We start from the raw sequence: 19,780 nt of genomic DNA, 5'->3' as shown, positions 1-19,780 counted from the left end.
CCTTCACGTTGAAAGGAGCCAGCTGAGGTGGTTCGGGCACCTGGTAAGAATACCTCCTGGGCGCCTCCCTAGGGAGGTGTTCCAGGTACATCCATCTGAAAGGAGACCGTGGGGAAGACACAGGACTAGGTGGAGAGATGATATCTCCACACTGGCCTGGGAACACCTCTGGATCCTCCAGTCAGAGGTGGTCAGTGTGGCACAGGAAAGGGAAGTCTGGGGTCCCCTGTTGGAGCTGTTACCCCCGTGACCCAAACCAGGAAAAGCGGTTGAAGATGAGTGAGTGGTGGACTGGGTCCCTGCGTGAATTTTTTTGAATCCCCTTTTCTCTGCAATTCAGCAGATGCATTTCAGCTGGAGATTGAATATGCATGCCTCGCAGTTACCTTTTTTTTTTTTCTTCAAGTTACTGTTCTTGTGAAGCATTGTGTGTTGTCCCAAAAAGCAAAAATTAAAAAGCGAAACACTCAGAGTCTGAGCAAAACACAGAAGAAAGAGTGGACTTCTGCTGAGAGGATCTTCTTTCAGAGACTGTTCGTCAGTGTGGCCGAGAGCTGCGACTAATCCAGTGTAAGGGGAGTGCTGAGCCCCTCACGCTGGGCAGAGAGACAGCAGCCAGATAGTTGCAAACTTCGACTCAGTACCCGCCCGAGCGGAGAGCAGCCAGCGGACAACACATTGTTTTAAAAATACGCAAACACACTGCTTCACTTTAAATGCACAGTAAGCTCTTTCAGATGATCAGCGTAGACCGTCTTTCTCTTAAAAGGTTTTATTTTACTCTTTTGCATCGCGTTAGAAAGCGGTAGCTTTTGGTGCTACAGATTAGCTCGTGTGCACGCTCTAGTCTTCTGGGTTTTTTTCTGGGGATGTTCCAGCACCATACACAGGCCTGGCATATGTATGACAACGTTAAATGGAGCTTTGAGGCACAGAATTTGCCTCGAATACTTTTTGTAATCGAATTATTCGAGTTACTCGACTAATCCTTTCAGCCCCAGGTCCTTTTTCACTGAACTTTATGTCAGACAACTTGTGTTCTTTCTGGAATCTATGAATACCACTAGTGGTCCTTGAGAAGCTGAGTGAAGAGAAGTGGCTTGTCATAAATTAAAAAAAAAAAAAAGTTAACGAAACATTCAATGACATCCCAGACATATGCTTAATTTATTTAATTTATTAATTTATATAGTGCCAAATCACGACAAAGTCGCACCAAGGCACTTCACATGATTCACAACAACACAAATTAATCTAAATTCAAAATTAAAAGCAAGAAAAGCACAGTTAAAAGATAAAACACAGTAGAATAAAAAGAAATTACAAAGCAAACATAAATAGATTAAAAAATTAATGATAAGACAGTCTAAAAAAGTGGGTCTTCAGTCTTGATTTAAAAATCTCCACCGTGTCAGACTGCCAAATAACAGCAGGTAGATCATTCCAAACAGCCGGACCACGGTAGGAGAAGGCTCTATACCCCACAGACTTTTTGTTCATCCTCGGAACAGACAGAAGCCCTGCGCCCTGCGAACGCAAAGGCCTCGCAGGTACGTAGGGCTTAACCAAGTCCGCCAAGTAGGAAGGCGCCAGTCCATGAACAATTTTATAAACCAACAATAAAACTTTAAAATCCAATCTGGCAGAAACCGGTAGCCAATGAAGGGATGCCAGAATGGGAGTAATGTGGTCAAACCTTCTACTTTGCGTCAAAATTCTGGCAGCAGCATTCTGCACCAACTGAAGTCCTCGAATGCTAGACTGCGGCAGACCAGAAAATAAAGCATTACAATAATCCAATCTAGAAGAGACAAATGCGTGAATCAGAGTCTCAGCATCAGCCATAGACAGGACGGGGCGAATCTGTGCTATATTTCTCACATGAACGAAAGCAGTCTTCGTAATTTCCCTAATGTGGAGGTCAAAGGACAACGTAGGATCAAAGATTACCCCAAGGTTCCTCACTTTGTCAGTATGATGTATAACACATGAACCTAGGCTAAGCGCCAGCTGATCAAATTGGTGCCGATGTCTTGCTGGGCCAAGAACCGTCATTTCAGTCTTATCAGAGTTCAAAAGTAGAAAGTTGCTAGACATCCAACTTCTCACTGCTGCAAGACAGTCCTGTAAAGATTTTATGTGGACAGGATTTCCAGCAGCTATCGGCATATACAACTGAGTATCATCAGCATAACAATGAAAAGCAACCCCGAAACGCCGCAAAATGTTCCCAAGGGGTGCCATATACAGGGAAAAAAGCAAGGGACCCAGAACGGATCCCTGTGGAACCCCGAACTTCATGCCCTTAAAGTCAGAGGTAGTGTCATTGCACAAAACACAATGGGTACGACCAGACAGATAAGACGTCACCCACACAACGTGATTTGCTGATTTTTTAATTTCAAAATTTCAGCAGTAATGATCCTGATCTTATCTTTTATCTTATCCTTTAAAATAAAAAGTTATGACAAGTTTTTAACAACACCAATACTTTCACAGGACAACAAGCATCCAAGTCTTTAAGGACTGTCTCATTCCCATTTTATTGTATGGTTGTGAAACCTGGATACTAAACCAACAACTGGATGCTTTTAGTACACAGTCCCTGATAGCTGTTTGAGTACAGTTGGAATTATCTTATCAAATGAAGGGTTGCTACATCAGCTAGATATTTTGGCTATGTGGAATGGCATGAGCCAGCATGCAAGTGCCTCAGTACTGAGGGACCCAGCAATTGGAAAGGCCAAGGGGACACCGACTTATTGGCCTGGATGCAGCCAATTTTCTTTGGACCTGTGACACTTGATTCCCACGTTTGTGAGCAAGTCCTTAATACTTGTATTCCACGGGGTTCTGTTCTACTATGATCACCCACAAGCCAAAACAATGTGCAAAAATGGAATCAAAACTGGTTAATCCAGTCTGACTCTTAACAGGCTGTGTTATGAAGTGCAGATCTGGCAATCCACCCGGTAATGAAAGTAATGGCCCAGTCACATGGCACTTAACAAAGGGCAACTAAGCCCTAATGAAACAAGAAATCTGGACTTTCGTTAGCATCATTTAACCTTCGCTCAGCTTCATTCCTGCAGCGGTCACTTCGTCAGGATTTTTTAATACTGTTGAAAAATTTGAACAAAGGGCAACAAAACCTCAATTCATCCGTATTTAGTTTTGCTGCCGTTCTTGATGTTTTTTATTGTTTGCTTAGTTTCTGTAATGTTAGCATTTAGTTTGACTTTGTTCAACCAGCTGAATGTTTTCACACACTGCAGAAGCCGGTTTGTGAGTGCTGCTGTCACAATTGCTGAATTTGAAACAACAAAAAAACTTGTGTAATTTCCGACAGTACTTGAAACCAGCAGCAGCTCCTGCGTGCACTTTTTTTTTTTTTTTTTTTTTTTTTTTTTTAAATCAACCTTCTGGGGCCGACGACGTCGTATACGACTGCTGAGACCAAGCTTTACTAAATTATAATTAACTTTTTAATGATATGAGATAGAAACTTAGTTTTTTTTTTGCTGAAAAGTTAACGCCGCAGACGTTCGAGCCAGCCATTGGTCATCTTAGTACTCCTCATAGAAGCTGTGTGATGACATGCGCAATGTGAGTGTCCAATCGGAATTGGTTCACCGTCACATGTTTTTTCAAAATCCAATTGTAGGGCAGATTTACCTGACATGACAAACCAAAGATCGTTTTTAGGAGTGATGTGTTACTAGTTGTCCCGTTTGAATAGCCATCTGGCTGGTTGCTTCAATGCGCCCTGCACCATTATGCACAGTGATGAGTGAAAGTGAGCAGACGGAGGGCCTCTGATGACAATCTTACATGCTCAAAGAGTGTGAGTTTTAAGCCCCTTTCACACTGGGCCCACTTCCAGTTCCATCATGACGACGCAGGAATATCTGCGTCAGGTGTGCGCAGCAGGGGGCAGAGGAGGTGAGAATGCAGCCTTCAAGTTCTCTGCACAGAGAAGTCAGAGTGCACAGTTTGGCTGTAGCCAGACTCTGATTTTTCCTTGTGCTGAGCTTCAGGTCTGCGTTCTGAGTTCTGTTACAGTTTATCTTTCCTCCTTTGCCCGCGAACGAACGAATGTCCGTGAGCAAATGTGGAGATGTCTGAGTTCTACTTGATGTGGACATGTCCTGTCTCTGGCAATCAGTCTGTGAGCAGGACATATATATACTTTTTTTTTTTTTATAAACACAGTGATGAGAGAGTTTGAGGGGAGAACAAGGAACTAACTGCATGCAGCCAGACAGCTTTTTTTTGTTCACATGTGCGCGTGTGAATGAATCGTCCCTGAGTGGACTGGAGAAGTCCGGACTTTACTGGATGTGAACATGTCCCGTCTCTGGCAATCAGTCTGTGAGCAGGACTTTTATGGATTTTATTTAAACACATTTGTGAGTAGGGATGGGTATTGATAAGATTTTATCGATAGAGATGCCATTATCGATTCGCTTATCGATCCGATTCCGCTTATCGATATCTCTTGTGAATTTTGTACTAAAAGTAGGCTTTACAGGTTTTCTACGTATTTAATTGAGTCTTAAAGTAAATAAATATGAAATTGCTCACTATATCCTTGATCTCTGGACATAAATAAAAATAAACAAAATGGTGTTTCGCTTTGAAGTTATGAATTACGACTGGACTCTATTGTTCTAACTTGACTTGGCAGAGAGAGACGCGCAGCGTTTAGAGCTGTGTGAACAGAATGGAGGACGATTCTCATTTCTTTCTTGCAACAAGACAGGAGTCCCAGTTAGTAACTTTAATCTGCACAAAAGTGACTCACGATTGACATATTCAGTATGAAAGTGGTGAAAAACAAAAAAAGCTGAAACCCAAAATTACCCCAACACCACCTGCACAAAAATGTTTGAATTATAGAAGCTATGAAATGCAATCTGGGGCTATTCCAGACGATAAACTGCAGTGAGTGCAGCATCCATTTAGTGAGAAAAAAAACAAAACTTTCCTTATTCAAATTCGTTCCAGTAGTATTCTGCTCTTACAAGGATGCAGGAGTTTTCTAGCTTGGCAGATAGTTCTGGAGGAAATCACTGAAGAAATTAACACATTGAAAATATGGTTTGACCGAAACAAACTGTCATTAAACTTAAATAAGACAGGGAGGAAATGGAGGTGTAAGAGTCACTAGGTGTTCACAGGAAACATTTATGTATGTTCATTGTTAGTTGGTTTTATATTTTCTGTTGTGTTTCTATTCAGGTTCTTTTTGTCTCTCTAAAATTGTATAATAACTAATCATTACATGATTAATATATAAACAAAAATAAATGTAAAAAAATTACAATTTGTAATTCATTTGACTCGTTTACGACAACAAACGCTTATTATACGGAAAACAAATGTACTCGAACGTGATGACAGCTGCAACTGCTTAATGCTAACATTTAACATTGAAAATGCCATAGACATGCTAACACGTTAGCGTCGCTCCCGTTTTTAAGTTATAAAATACATCTCAACTGTTTCAGAAGACCATAACAGGTCGGTTTAACATAAAAAAGTAAATACTCAGACGTATGCTCTTTAGGGTTTTAGCAGGGGAAAATTAAGATAAAACGAAAGGAAAGAAATGAATAAACGAAGCAATAGATCGAAGCACTGCTTCAATCTACGAACGACTGCTTCGATTGGTTCAAAGCATAGCCGCACTGCAGAAAAGTTGAATACAGACCCGCTGCAGGGTCTGTAATCAATGTAGAGAAATCATCATTTTCCTGACAAACAGCCCCCAAAACAACGGCCACTCTAAAGGACCGATAACGAAATCGTTATGCAAAAAGCTTATTGATGTCGGTGGATCGAATCATTTCTTAACAATACCCGAAAGGAACCGGTTCTCGATACCCATCCCTATTTGTGAGAGAAGAGCGAGGAGCTACAGCTGCAATCAGCATTTTTTTTTCTGTGCTCTTTTTTGACCGTGTAGCTTTCACTGCATTGTGTACGCGATACAAAAACAATCCTGCATGATTTATACTTCAGGAATAATGGAACACAACAGGAAATTGGCGTCGGTTAAGGGTCTCTGCATTGAGCACAGGACGCAAAAAAACAAACAAAAAAACCACCATGTTTAATTTTTGGCGTCCGATTTGATTCATCCTTTGCGCCCCTTGCGCTGTTGTGGCATCGAGATAATCGTCTCAGCGCTCGGTTGCTTCCACACAGCGTCGTCATGACGACGCAACTAGAAGGAGCCCCGGTGTGAAAGGGGCTTTAGAGATGCTCCACTCCTCAATACCTGTGAATGTTACTGAATGAGCTTGTGCAAGCTCTCTCACTCCAGCGTAAAGCACTGTTTACCATATCAATGGAGCGAGGGGGGAGGGACCACTCCTCAGAGTGTAAATGGGCCAAAGTGTGAAAGCTGCTTTCAGAGCAGGACAAAACACCCCAAAACACGGTAGAAGTTTGTAATGTGACCTTTGCGTAATAGCAGACAGAAACTGCTTGAGATGAAGACAAACAAAACGCATAGACCATTTTGTATACATTGTTCAAAATGTGCATTTGTGTTATTGTTTGAAACCTTTTTGTTGTACAGTCTTTCACACAAGAGCCCAAATTACATTTATAAAGTGTCAAAAGAGTTGTTTATTATAGTTTACTGTGTATTTTTAATAAATGTGTGGAAAATTATTTTCCGCTTTACTTTTTCCTTTTTTATTTCTGATTGTAACCTTTATTACACTTAAACAACTATAGCGCATATATTCTGGAAGTGCAGGTTGTCCTAAAAAAACAAAAACAAAAAAAAAAAACAACAAGACCTAAAACTTGATTATGGGATGCAGGGAGAGCTGTTAACAACAATAAAATATTTATGCCAGGCGAGTGAACTGTCCAAAAAATGCCCTCGGACCCCAGAGGTTAAATATGACAAAATGAGTGTAGGAATGACATCCAGCCCTTATGTACATGTGGCAACAGGTACATAATTCAAACGATTATATAAAAAGCTGTTCTGGAAGCCAGAATTCACGTTGTGGATCAGTGATCAGCTGGTAGAAACAACCGCACATGTGGACTCAATGCGTATTTACACAGCCTGATCAATTTACTGCTCTGATATATTCAATCATCTTTACACTTATATTTATTCCCCCTTTTGACAGTTTTGTTATAAATCAATATATATGGCTTAATTTCAATTTCAATTTATTTTCATTTATATAGCGCCAAATCACAACAGAGTTGCCTCAAAGTGCTTCACATGGGTAAGGTCTAACCTTACCAACCCCCAGAGCAACAGCGCTAAGGAAAAACCTCAAGCAGACCAGACTCAAAGGGGTGACCCTCTGCTTGGGCCATGCTACAAACATAAATTACAGAACAATTCACGGACGAATATACAAGAAAATGCTATTGGCGCACAGGACAGAATGATCACCAACATGAATATAACTCCCATCTCTGGATGGAGCTGCACCTTAAACAGAGAGAGGAAAAAAAACAAACAAAAAAAACAATCAGGCACCAGAAAGACAAAAAAATACTGGATAATTTGCCAGCATTAAACAACAAGAAAAACAGAAGAAATGATAAGGTGATCGCCGGCCACTAGCCCTAAAACTTCACTAAAGACCCAGAATTTAGGTAAAGTTGAGGTCGCGGCTTGCTCCAATTACTACTAAATGAATTAAAAGAGTAAAAAGCGTAAAACAAAAAAAAAAAAAAAACTGTACCAGTATGCTAGCCATATGAAAGGGAAAATAAGTGCGCCTTAAGTCTAGACTTGAAAGTCTCCACAGAATCTGACTGTTTTATTGACGCGGGGAGATCATTCCAAATAACAGGGGCACGACAAGAGAAAGCTCTGTGACCCGCAGACTTCTTATTCACCTTAGGGACACAAAGTAGTCCTGCACCCTGAGAACGTAAAGCCCAGGCCGGTACGTAAGGTTTAATTAGGTTAGCTAGGTAGGGAGGTGCCAGTCCATGAGTAATTTTATAGGTTAGTAACAGAACCTTAAAATCTGATCTCACTGGGACAGGAAGCCAGTGTAGAGACGCCAAAATGGGTGTAATGTGGTCGAACTTTCTGCGTCGTGTCAAAAGTCTGGCTGCAGCATTTTGAACCAAATGGAGACCCCTAATGCTAGACTGCGGTAAACCAGAAAATAGAACATTGCAGTAGTCCAGTCTAGAAGAGATAAATGCATGGATCAGGGTCTCAGCATCAGCCATAGACAGGATGGGACGAATCTTCGCTATATTTCGCAGGTGGAAGAAACCAGTCCTAGTAATATTTCTAATGTAGAGGCCAAAGGACAACAAAGGATCAAAAATTACCCCAAGGTTCCTCACTTTGTCAGTGTGATGTATGACACACGAGCCGAGGCTGAGCGTTAACTGGTCAAATTGATGCCAATGTCTCACTGGACCAAGAACCATCATTTCAATCTTATCAGAGTTTAAAAGTAGGAAGTTTCTAGACATCCAACTTCTCACTGTTGCAAGGCAATCTTCTAAGGATTTTATGTGAATGAGATTACCAGCAGTTATCGGCATGTATAACTGAGTATCATCAGCATAGCAGTCAAAGGTAATCCCAAAACGCCGCAATATGTGCCCAAGGGGTGCTATATAAAGGGAGAAGAGCAGGGGGCCTAAGACAGACCCCTGTGGAACCCCAAATTTCATGTCATTAAGGTTAGACGTAGTGTTACTGTACAAAACACAGTGAGAACGACTGGTCAAGTATGACGTCAGCCATGCAAGGGCACTCCCAGTAATCCCAAAATGATTTTCCAGCCTATCAAGTAGAATATGATGATCCACTGTATCAAATGCAGCACTGAGATCTAACAGCAACAGAACCGTAGTGGTGTCCAAATCCATTGTAAGCAGAAGATCATTCACCACTTTAGTGAGAGCCGTCTCTGTGGAATGATATTTTCTAAAAGCAGACTGCAGTGGCTCAAAGAGATTATTCTCACTAAGATAGTCTATGAGCTGCCGTGACACCACTTTTTCCAGAATCTTAGAGAAAATTGATAGATTTGATATTGGCCGATAGTTTGTCAATACACTAGGGTCAAGATTAGGTTTCTTAAGTAATGGTTTAATCAATGCAGATTTGAAACATTTAGGAACAGATCCATTAGTTAAAGAAAGATTAATAATTTCCAGCACAGTCGGCCCAAGAGTGGGCCACAGGTCCTTAAACAGTTTTGTTGGTATAGGATCACATAAACAGGTTGTGCTTTTTGTTGACATTATGAGTTGTCAGCATGCATAGTGAGATACTGTCAAATTCTGTAAATCTAGGTAGAACCTCAGCAGTGGCACCCACATCAATAGCAGGGTGTAGTGGCTGGATTAAAGGATACTGGGATATGTTTAACCTGATGTCTTCTGTTTTCTTCCCAAAGTAATCCAGAAAATCTTGTGCTGTAAAAGGAGAGCGAACTACAGGTGGTTGTCCAAGCAAAAGTGTTGCCACCGTGTCGAACAAGAACTTTGAGTTATGCTTGTTTTTGTTGATCAAATCAGAGTAGTAAGTCCGCTTTGTAGCCAATAATGCACGCTTATAGTCTAAGATAGCATCACGCCACTCAAGGTGAAATACTTCTAATTTTAAACGACGCCTTTTCCGTTCTAGACCTCTTGCTTTTATGCTTGAGGTCACGCAGATAATCACTGAACCAAGGTGACTGTGATTTGGGGGAGCGCGGTTTTAACACAGGTGGTGCAATCATGTTCAGTGTAGTTTTGAGAACTGAGTTTAAACTATCCACAAGTCTGTCTACTGACTGGGTATTTGTCAAATGTGAAGCTAAGGCATCAGGCAGTCTAGCTTTGAGTTCAGTCTTAGTTGAGGAGTTGATGCATCGCCGTAATGATATACAAGGTTGTTGTTCCACTAAACACGGCAGCGAAACTGTAAACTTAAGTGAGTGATCAGACACCACTGATGTAAGAGGCATGATGTCAATATTCATGACAGCAATACCATGTGCGAGAACCAGATCCAGGGTATTTCCACCAATGTGCGTCGAATCCTGAATGCATTGCCGAAATCCTAATGCATCCACAATTTCCATAAATGATTTGCAGAGGGGATCAGAAGGCTTATTTATATGAATGTTAAAGTCACCAATAATCAAATGTTATCTGCACTCATTGACAAGTTAGAGATAAATGCACGAAATTCATCTAAGAATTCAGAATATGGGCCAGGAGGCCTATATACAGTGACAAATACAACTGATTTTTATTCTTCTGACCTTGGCAATGTGTAATATCCTGAGCAGAGAGGAGAATCAGATGCTCAAACGAGTGATATTTGTAACCCCCAACAGCTAATAAGCTAAACCTAGATTTATAAATAAGAGCAACACCCCCGCCTTGCTTTGCATAATGAGGGACGTGACTAAATGTATATGCCGGTGGGCGGCCTCATTAAGGGGAGGACAGCTGTAGGTTTAAGCCAGGTTTCACATAGCCCAATCATATCTACATGGATGATCAATAAAATAGATCATGATCACATGATTTTGATGACAGTGATCTTATGTTAATGAGACCCAGTCTAAGGACCTCAGTAGGGTTGACAGTTGAACTGTTTGGGTTTAGGGGTGGTTCCAGAGTAGTATATAAGATGCCTAGAAGTAGGTTTAGGTTTAAGACATTCCATGCCCGTTGTTGGTAGCAGACATGAAATCTTTGGAATTGCTGGAACAACCACTGGGCCATCCTCAATTTCAACATCATCCAATATAGTAATGGTATTAAGTTGGAAAGCATATCCCTCTATGATTTTTATAGACACGACTACGGAAGCAGGCCACAGTCTCACTTGTTGAAATTCCCTCCCTGGCAAATAAACTGCACTATCACCATAGTGGATTTTCTGCAGTAAATTCCCCGCTAAGCTAATGGATTCCCACACCCACATTTATCATAAGCCTTGCAGGGTCTCTAATCACCTGCTCCATGGCCTGCTATAGATTCCTAATGTTACCCTCCTGTAGAGCTCTATCTATGTTCGCAGACAAGATGGCGGCGCTTCCCCAGTAGGGTGGAGGGCATCCGGCATCAGCAAGCCACGGCGGCCCAGAACGAAGGCCAGTTATCAATAAGCTAAAGCCTTGCTGTCTACAAAACTGCACCAGCCACCTATTTAATGATGTCAGCCTGCTAAACACTCATTAGTACCCCGGGAGGGGAGGGGACCAGAGACTATTAATCAATGCTGACACATCTTTCTGGCAAGGTCACAAGTCCTCTCTATGTCCATTTTTGTGACCTCTGAGTGCTTCATCCTGAAATCATTGGTGCCAACGTGAGTGACTATATCTCATGTCATGTTCCTTCGTCTGTCTTCCCTTCTGCAGCGTCAGCACCCAAAGATTAGGGCTGAAACAATTAGTCAAGTAATTCGATTACAAAAAATGTTTGAGGCAAATTCTGTACTTCGAAGCTTCGTTTAACATTGCAGTACATATGGCAGGCCTGTGTGGTGCTGTAATGTCCCCAGAAAAACAAACAGAAGAAGTAGAGCAAGTGCTAATCAAATTAGCACAAAAGCTACAGCTTTACAAAGGGACAGAGTGAAACAAAGCCTTTTAGAGAAAAAAAAAAAAAAAAACGGTCCACGCTGATCATCTGAAATAGCTTACTGTGCATTTAAAGCACAGCAGTGTGTTTGTTTTTCAAGAAACACAGTTTTGTCTGCTGGCCGCTCTACGCACGGCTGCCTCTCTCTGCCCGGTGTGAGCGGCTCAGCACTGCCCTCACACAGCTCCGTCCCGGCCACAGAGAGTCTCTGGAGAAGACCACTGGGCAACACACAATGCTTCACAAACATGGGACTCAAATAAATAAGATAATGATTTAAAAAAAACAAACAAAAAAAACAGTGACTGCAAGGCTGCATGTTCAACGTCCAGCTGAAAATGAAATGCGTTGGCTGAATCGCAGAGAGTGTTAATGTCAAGACTTTGGCCCAACTTTGGCTGAGCTCCTGACACCAGAAAAGATCCAAAACTTGTAAAGATGTAAAAAAAAACACAAAAAAACGCAGTGACATTGTGCCATTACTTAGAGCCCTGGACTGTTAATGTTTTAAAACGCAAAGTACTTTTTAGCCGATTACTCGATAATCGCCAGAATAATAGAATACTAGATTACTAAAATAATCGATAGCTGCAGCCCTACCTAAGATGAGATGCAATGTCGGGAGCTCTGGCCCCAGGAATACATTTAACTTCAGCCGGCGTCTGTAACCTGACTTTGCGGGTGATAGGGGATTCTATCACTAAAGTCCGGTGTTTCGGCCTGGAAACAGGAGGGGAAGTCACTTGTGGGCTCAGTGAATTCACATCTGGCAAATCCAAGGGGGGAGAACCGATTCACAGTTCACACTGGCGAGTGTGATCGGGGTGCCACAAACGGGCAACAAGCCCTACGGGCTTCCTGCGCCTAGCCACAGTCCGAAAGCCGTCCTCCACAGCCAGCGTTTCTAAGCTGATGCTAATGGCTCATTAGCCGGCCCAACACTAACCTCATCTGGAGTGCCCGTAACATCTAATCCACTGCGCTAAGAAGCTGCTCTAACTTACGGACACGGCTCTCTAAGAGAGCACCCTATCTTCCAACATCACGCAGGATTTACGGAGGGTGTAAAGTAGAATTAGTAGTGTACTTTGTGCACTAAGAAATTTGAGAATGTAGCCAAGCAAACAAGCTAACCAATAATGGATAAGCTAACCACTCCTAAGGCTCACACAGATGCAAATAAATTAATTAAAATTCACAGCAGTTACACTAGAAAACTAAGAAGCATTAAACAGGTCAAAAAAGCAGCAGCTATAAAAAACACTAAACAGTTAACAGGAGTGTAAAAAAATGAAATGAAAAAATGATGACGGGGTCCGAAATAGCTAACCGCTCCCAAGATTTTACACAGGAGTAAAATAATTACTTAAAATTCACAGCAGTTTGACTGAAAAACAAACAGAAGTATTAAACGGGTAGAAAAGAAACACCTATAAAAAGTAACAACGGAGGGGGGAGGGGTCGACCTAGCTAGCGAATGCTAACCGCTAGCGATTCACAACAGGACTGTTGTTAAATAATGTTCAGGGTCGATACAATTAATAACCAGAAGAGTGCTAAACAGAAATAAAGAAGCGTATACAACCGTGTGAATTCAGAGTGGCATCACAGCAACAAACAATCCATCAGAAGCAAGTTGCCAGATCTGTGAAAGTCAGCTGGAACGGAATACAGTGGACAGAGCAGTAACCAAGCACACTAGAGTTTGTTTTTTTAAATAATTGGAGCAAGGTGTAGTGCGCAGCGTGTCAGACATTGAGGATTCTGGTGATGAAGGATATGACCCCTCTTTTGTTCTGGATGAGGAACCAGCAGGTGGACCCACCAACGTGCAATAGATCTCCACAGCTTCTGTTTGCAGTTTCTCCAGGACTCCAGCTGTGGCTCCAGGCGCGCTTTGTTTAAAGCGTCGAGATTAACGCTAGCTTCAGTTTCATTTAGTTCCTCTTTCATTCCTTTTGCGCTCTTACGTCGCAGGCTGTTTGGTGATAAAGCTTGCTCGTCCACCTTTTCTCAGGGAATTGTGACTTTTGTCCTTCGTTCAGGAATCATTGTATGCCGTGTGACTGGGCCATAAGGCACTATGTCCTCGGCCAAAACCCCAAGAAACTCCATCTCTGCTTAAACTATTTACCCCAATCAAACAAGTTCTAACCCATACTCACTAGGAATACCCCATTAAAAAGACATTTAAGCATGGTTGAAGCTGTTAAGACTACAAACACCTGGAAGGTACCATGCACAAATGATGATTTTGCAAATCAAGATGAAATTTTTGAACAGTTCAAAAATTTCACCCCAACTTCAAAACTGGTGATGATAATGGCTGTAACTACTCCATATACCAAGTTTCTTCATGATCTGCAAAGATGAATCAAGAAGTTACCATGATGCCCAGATTTGCTGTTAGGGATTAAACAAGAAGGAATGGCACACTGGTGTAATCTGCCTAGCTAATTGAGCTATTCCAGACATATCTACTTGCATGTAGTGGCTGGCTGGAGCACAGTGACAAGCAAACATGTCCAATGTCCAGAAGGTATACTACATGTTTTTAATGTCTGAATTTATCCAACATCCACTAGCCATCCAACAGGTGGCAGACACATCTATGAAGACATTGTACAAGAGAGGAATTAAAGGAATTATATGTGGGAGGAAACCCATGCAAACATGGGGAGAACACACAAACTCCACAGATGGGAATCGATCCCATGATCTTCTTGCTGTGACGCAACAGTGCTAAAGCTCCTTTCACACTGGCGTAAACGTAGAGCTGCGTTTGCGGTGTGTTTCATTTAAGTACGACCGAAATGCGCATGTACTCGGCCTTTTTCTGTGTTCGTAGATTTGCTTGCAGATGCGTGTGTTCGCTTTTTAATGTGTGTACACAGTCGCGTGTACCTTGCCGCTATTTAATACTGATTCAACTCTTTTCAGTTCACTCCTGCCGGCTGTGCAGAACACATCACTGCACTTGGAAAACAGTGGACTGTATCATGAGGTTTTTACAGTTGCATACTGCCACATATGTAGCCATAGCTGCTATTTTGTGCCTCTGTGGAAGTGCGCTCTGTTCTCTACTGCACGGCGTGGAGCACGCCGGAAACAGTCTTTTAACATTTTTTTGTCTTGGTGAATCATTGTCATTGTGTACAGATGCTGCCAAGTCTGGCTGTGTTAAAGGCTGCCGTGACTCGTTACTTTTAAACCTCCAGTTGCTCTGATCAGCTCCGCTGATTTGAGACTTGATCGATCAGGTTGTCTGATGTGTGCACTGACATGCAACGATGGCAATTTTATTTTAAAGCGTCACAGTGCTTATTGTTTGATCAGACAGAGAGAGAGAGAGAGCAACAAAGAGAGAGAGAGAGTGAGGGAGAGAGCAACAGAGAGGGGGAGAGAGAGAGAGAGCGACCTACCTGCTGTTTCTGGATTTATGAGTTGAGGTTCGATTCCCTGTTCTGAGCACACACACATCTATCAGTTACATCAGCTGTTCTGAGCACACAGAGGCACTGTGGGCTGTATCATCATGTTCTCCAGCTGATTCACTCTGGATGCAGCACTCTTTTTGGATGTGCACAGGAGCGCAGTGTTCCACAGACTTGCATGCAGTAACGCTGTGTTGTGCAGACCTGCTTAAAACTGTGTATTTTCTGTGTCCAGTGCTCTACGCCAATAAAAATTAAACATGTTTAATTTCTTCGGTCCTACGTGCATAGCCCTCAACATACTGCTGCGTAGGGAGCAAAAACTTGACGTAGAGCTGCTAAAAGTGAACGACGAGATACTCAACTCGGCGTAGATGATAGGTCACAATACCCAGCTCTACGTTTACGCCAGTGTGAAAGGGGCTTAACCACTAAATCACCATGATGCCAAGACTCATATTGAAGCATTGCACGGTCATTTTATATATCTGAACCTCAATTGCAGTCATTACTGAAGTGAGACCAACAAAACTACAGACGTTTATTATTCTACTACTATAGAAACAGTTACACATTTCAGCCTACATCATTCACATTTTAACAAAGGCTCCTGGTCATATTTTGATAGAGAAATCAGTTCCAATCTCACCATTTAATTTAATGACATATTTATGAATTGCCCCAAATCAATTGCTTTCATAAAAGTTAAATTTCTCAGCACCATAAATTCCCTCAATTTACAGGATAATTCAAAAAGATCACCTGGCCAAATTTCATGGCCTTACATAAAAAAATAGTAACAGTAAAAGAGGAAAAATTCATTTTAAAACTTGTGTTTTTATCCATGCACAGTACACACACTCAGACAGGCAATGGGCCACTCAAAATTTGCTCTTTAGCTCATGTAAAGTACCTTGGAAGTTTGGCCCACTGCAAATGACACTTTTTTGTTGTTTCTTGACTGGCTCTCTTCACTCACAGCAGCAGGTACATTAACCCTCAGCACATGCGAATGTGCATCAGAACTATGATTATTTTTATCATTTTTAAGGTATTCTCTACACAAGAAGGCTGCGGTGGACAACTCACTCGGATGCATTTGGCTATTTAAGCACTGCAGTGGTAATAATAAGCCATCACAGTTACGAGTGCGCATGCCTGGGAGAGACGATATCACTTTCAGGTCAACAGTCACGCTCCCCAAACAATGGTTTGCTGCAGGCTTAAACAATAAGGCTGGAGTTTGCGTGTTTTCTTTCTTCTACACTACTGTCATAATTACCCATGTTTTTGCTCAATCTTGTGTGACTGAACGCCACTTGTCTCTCTAAGAAGCTGACACCCACCGCACGCGACCTCGTAACTAGTTAATTTGCCGGAGTATCGCTCATTATCGGTCAAATTGCTCCACCAACTAAGAACGGTGAGAATAAAAAGTGAGAGCAAAAAAGCAAACAATCTGTTCATCTTTTCTGTCTTCGGGCTGGGTGAGGTTTCCAGTCTTGAGTCAAATTACTCCGCAGGCTCCTGGCTGTGCTCTTCCGTCTCCACCCGTCTTCCCGGTGCTGCCCGGCGGGGTCATGGGAATAACACCGCTGGATCAGTAGTTGGCATCCTTTATGGGTCAAACTAAGACGATACCTGATTGTCTTCGAACCACTGAGTTTTGTTCCTGATTAATGAAAACATTCTTGGGCCAATAATTTCACCTCAGCCCCCTGCCGTCCCTCTTAATCATGGCCCCAGTTAAGAGAACAAAACCCACAAATTAGAACCGTAGTCCTATTGCATTATTCCTAGCTGGGATAGCCAGGTGACCTGCTTTAAACATTAATTTTCAAAGTAAACACTTCAGACCGCATTATAACGGATACAATCCATACGACTCATTGAGGAAATAACTATTTTATTTGGAGGTTCATAATCGTGTCATTATTACATCTGATTCTTTGTTATAGGTACTGAGAGTTGTGCGACATTTGAGAGTGTGAGATGACTTATTCCTCTGGAATAAACACTAGTATGCCAGCACAGGACTTTCATAATTCATAATTCATTTTATTGTGTAAAATATTTGTATACATGATTGCATATAATGACATCATAACAAATCATAACATTCAGTAAAAACTATCAATCAAAATCAGGTGACATTCATTATACTAAAATACAGATCATAATTTGCTTTAAAAATATCTGTCCTAAGAATAATACATGATTACATATAATACATCATAACATTCAATAAAAACAGCTATCAACAATCAAAATCAAAATCTGGTGGCATTCGTTATACTATAATACAAGTCATAATTTGCTTTAAAAATATCTGTACTTGGGGATAAGACCACTTCAGGTGGCAAACTATTCCAGATCTTTACTGCTCGGTTACTAAAGAATTCTTTCCTCACATTTAATCTAGATCTATTATCTAGATCTAGATCTTCCAAGCACCATTTATGCCCTCTAAGGCCAGTCAGTATACCTTCTCAATTCAAAAAATACCGTGGGGTCAACATTCTCAAAACCATGTAAAATTTTGTATATTTCAATCAAATCACCTTGAGTTCGTCTGTCTTCAAGACTTGTGAGACCAAGTTGCAAGAGCCTATCCTCATAAGGCAAATTTTTAAATTCTGGAACCAACTTAGTGGCCCTTCTCTGTACTTTCTCTAAAATATTTTTTGTCTTTCTGCAAATATGGTGACCATGCCTGCACACAATATTCAAGGTGAGGACGAACAAACGTTTTGTATAAAAGAAGAAAAGAGTCCTTGTCAATAAACAAAAAGGCCCTTTTTATCATCCCAAGAATTCTATTGGCCTTAGCTGCCGAAAGAGCAATGTGGCGGGAAAAGGATAAGTCCTTGGAAATCAACACTCCTAGGTCTCTTTCTTCTGAAACCACTTGTAATTGTTTTTCATTCATAAAATAATCGTAACATGGATTTTTTCTACCAATATGGAGAACTTTGCTTTTTACTTCATTAAACCAAGTAACCATTCTTCAGACCAAGCCATGAGACTATGTCTGACTGGAGGTCTTCCCCATCAGTTAAGGAAAGGAAGGGGTGATGCACCTTCGTGTCATCGGCGAAAATTTTACAGTTTGACTTTATTGCACACGCCAAATCATTGATAAAAAGCAAAAACAATATCGGCCCTATAACTGATCCCTGGGGGACACCACTGGTGACCTTCATCCAAGAGGACTTCCACCATTAATGCAAACTCTCTGTTCCCTATCACTTAAAAAAATCTATCCAATTACAAAGTCTTTCAGCCAGGATAGACATAGCCATGACAAAGTGTGTTTAGATTTGAGCCATTCATAAATCCTCTACATACTGCAATTGATGAAGATGCATGAATACAATTTTTAAAATGCACCTTGAGACAGCAGTGTCATGGTCTAGCCACCTAGTTATTCGAAGCAGCAATTGTAATTTAGAATATTAGGCTGAAATTTGCCTTCTTTGTTCTTGCCATATAAACCGTGGAAACAAAGCCTAAACATTTTAATTATATTTAATATATGAAAATCATATATTGACAAATAAAGACCATGTTACACACAGGCACTTTGCAGATGATCAAGACTAAGGACTATAAGTTATCTACTTAGGTAGTTTGACTTTTGAGGGTACTTCATCAAGCTTTACTTCGAAATCACGTATGTGACATGAACTGACCCTATTGCGTTAAAACAGATATAGCGCAACACGTGTAACATGCCTAAGGTCACGTTCTGATCACTGCGTCACATTTTCCTGAACCATGCAACCGCATCACGACAGCGAATAGGCTATCGAGTTGGCGACAGGGCCACGCCCATAGCGTGAGGCAACAGGAAGCGTTTCCATGCATTTCATATCTTATTTTAAAATGCAAGAAAAGCTAAAACAGGGTTAAACCATATTTAATTGAAAGGAATGCGTTGTCACTGAAGTGCGCAGTTTATCTGCATAAGAGTCGGACACAAGCAAGTTAGTGCCGGGTAGAAAGTGACTATAACTGAAAAATACGTACAACAACATAAAAATTAAGATACACACGAAATGACGTGCACAAACACACACACATTTTCCACAAGCTCTGAAACTGCCTACCTTTTCTCTGCAAATAAGTCAGAACAACGATGTTCATGTAACCGGAGTGAGAACGAGCAGCTCAAGGTGATCCCCTCTAGTACACCAGGGAACTAGATTCTGTGGATGCTGAAAAATATCCATCCGAGCAAGAGCAGCGAAATCAATACACTCCAATACAATGTTTTAGCTATCCTTTATCTTTATCATATCCAATCGCCGTGTAATGTTGACTCACGGACTGTACTTTTGATCCGCTTCTTTAAAAGAAACAAATAAAAGCAGGAAATGGAAAATACGTCAAGCCAGATGCGGAAGGATACACGTCATGCTTGGTGAAGCTGGTAGCCAATCAGGCAACGAGAACACATCCGTAATGCGACTGACTGAGCATGTGATCATCGTGACGTACTGGAGTTTTCATGAACAAAGTGTCGTGGTTCTGGCTTTTTGTTTCATTCAAATGCCTCAACAGCTACAGGAAGGCTTAGAATTAAAGTGAAAAGAGTAAGCTGCCCTGTTTATAGCGTATATAGCTGTATGAACTGGGCAACTATATGAATCACCAGCTCCCGCAATGACTCATGGGAGTCCATGACTCCCATGGGAGGTATCTTAAATAAATGGTAAATGGACTGCATTTATATAGCCCTT

At 41.4% G+C, this 19,780-nt stretch overlaps 1 protein-coding gene across 1 annotated transcript in view; it reads right to left on the bottom strand.

Annotated features, from left to right (window-relative positions):
• LOC117524665 (pyruvate kinase PKM-like) overlaps positions 1–19,315 on the bottom strand; it is a 31,951-nt gene extending 12,636 nt beyond the window's left edge. The window contains exon 1 of the mRNA XM_034186483.1: positions 19,148–19,315. The gene's annotated coding sequence lies outside the window, so the exon portion shown is untranslated. The remainder of the gene's footprint in view (positions 1–19,147) is intronic.
• Positions 19,316–19,780: the final 465 nt, after the last annotated feature.

This window comes from Thalassophryne amazonica, chromosome 2, assembly GCF_902500255.1.
Source record: "Thalassophryne amazonica chromosome 2, fThaAma1.1, whole genome shotgun sequence".
NCBI classification, from domain to species: Eukaryota; Metazoa; Chordata; class Actinopteri; order Batrachoidiformes; family Batrachoididae; genus Thalassophryne; species Thalassophryne amazonica.
Note: the sequence above shows the minus strand (reverse complement) of the source record. Positions and strands in the feature narration are given on the sequence as shown.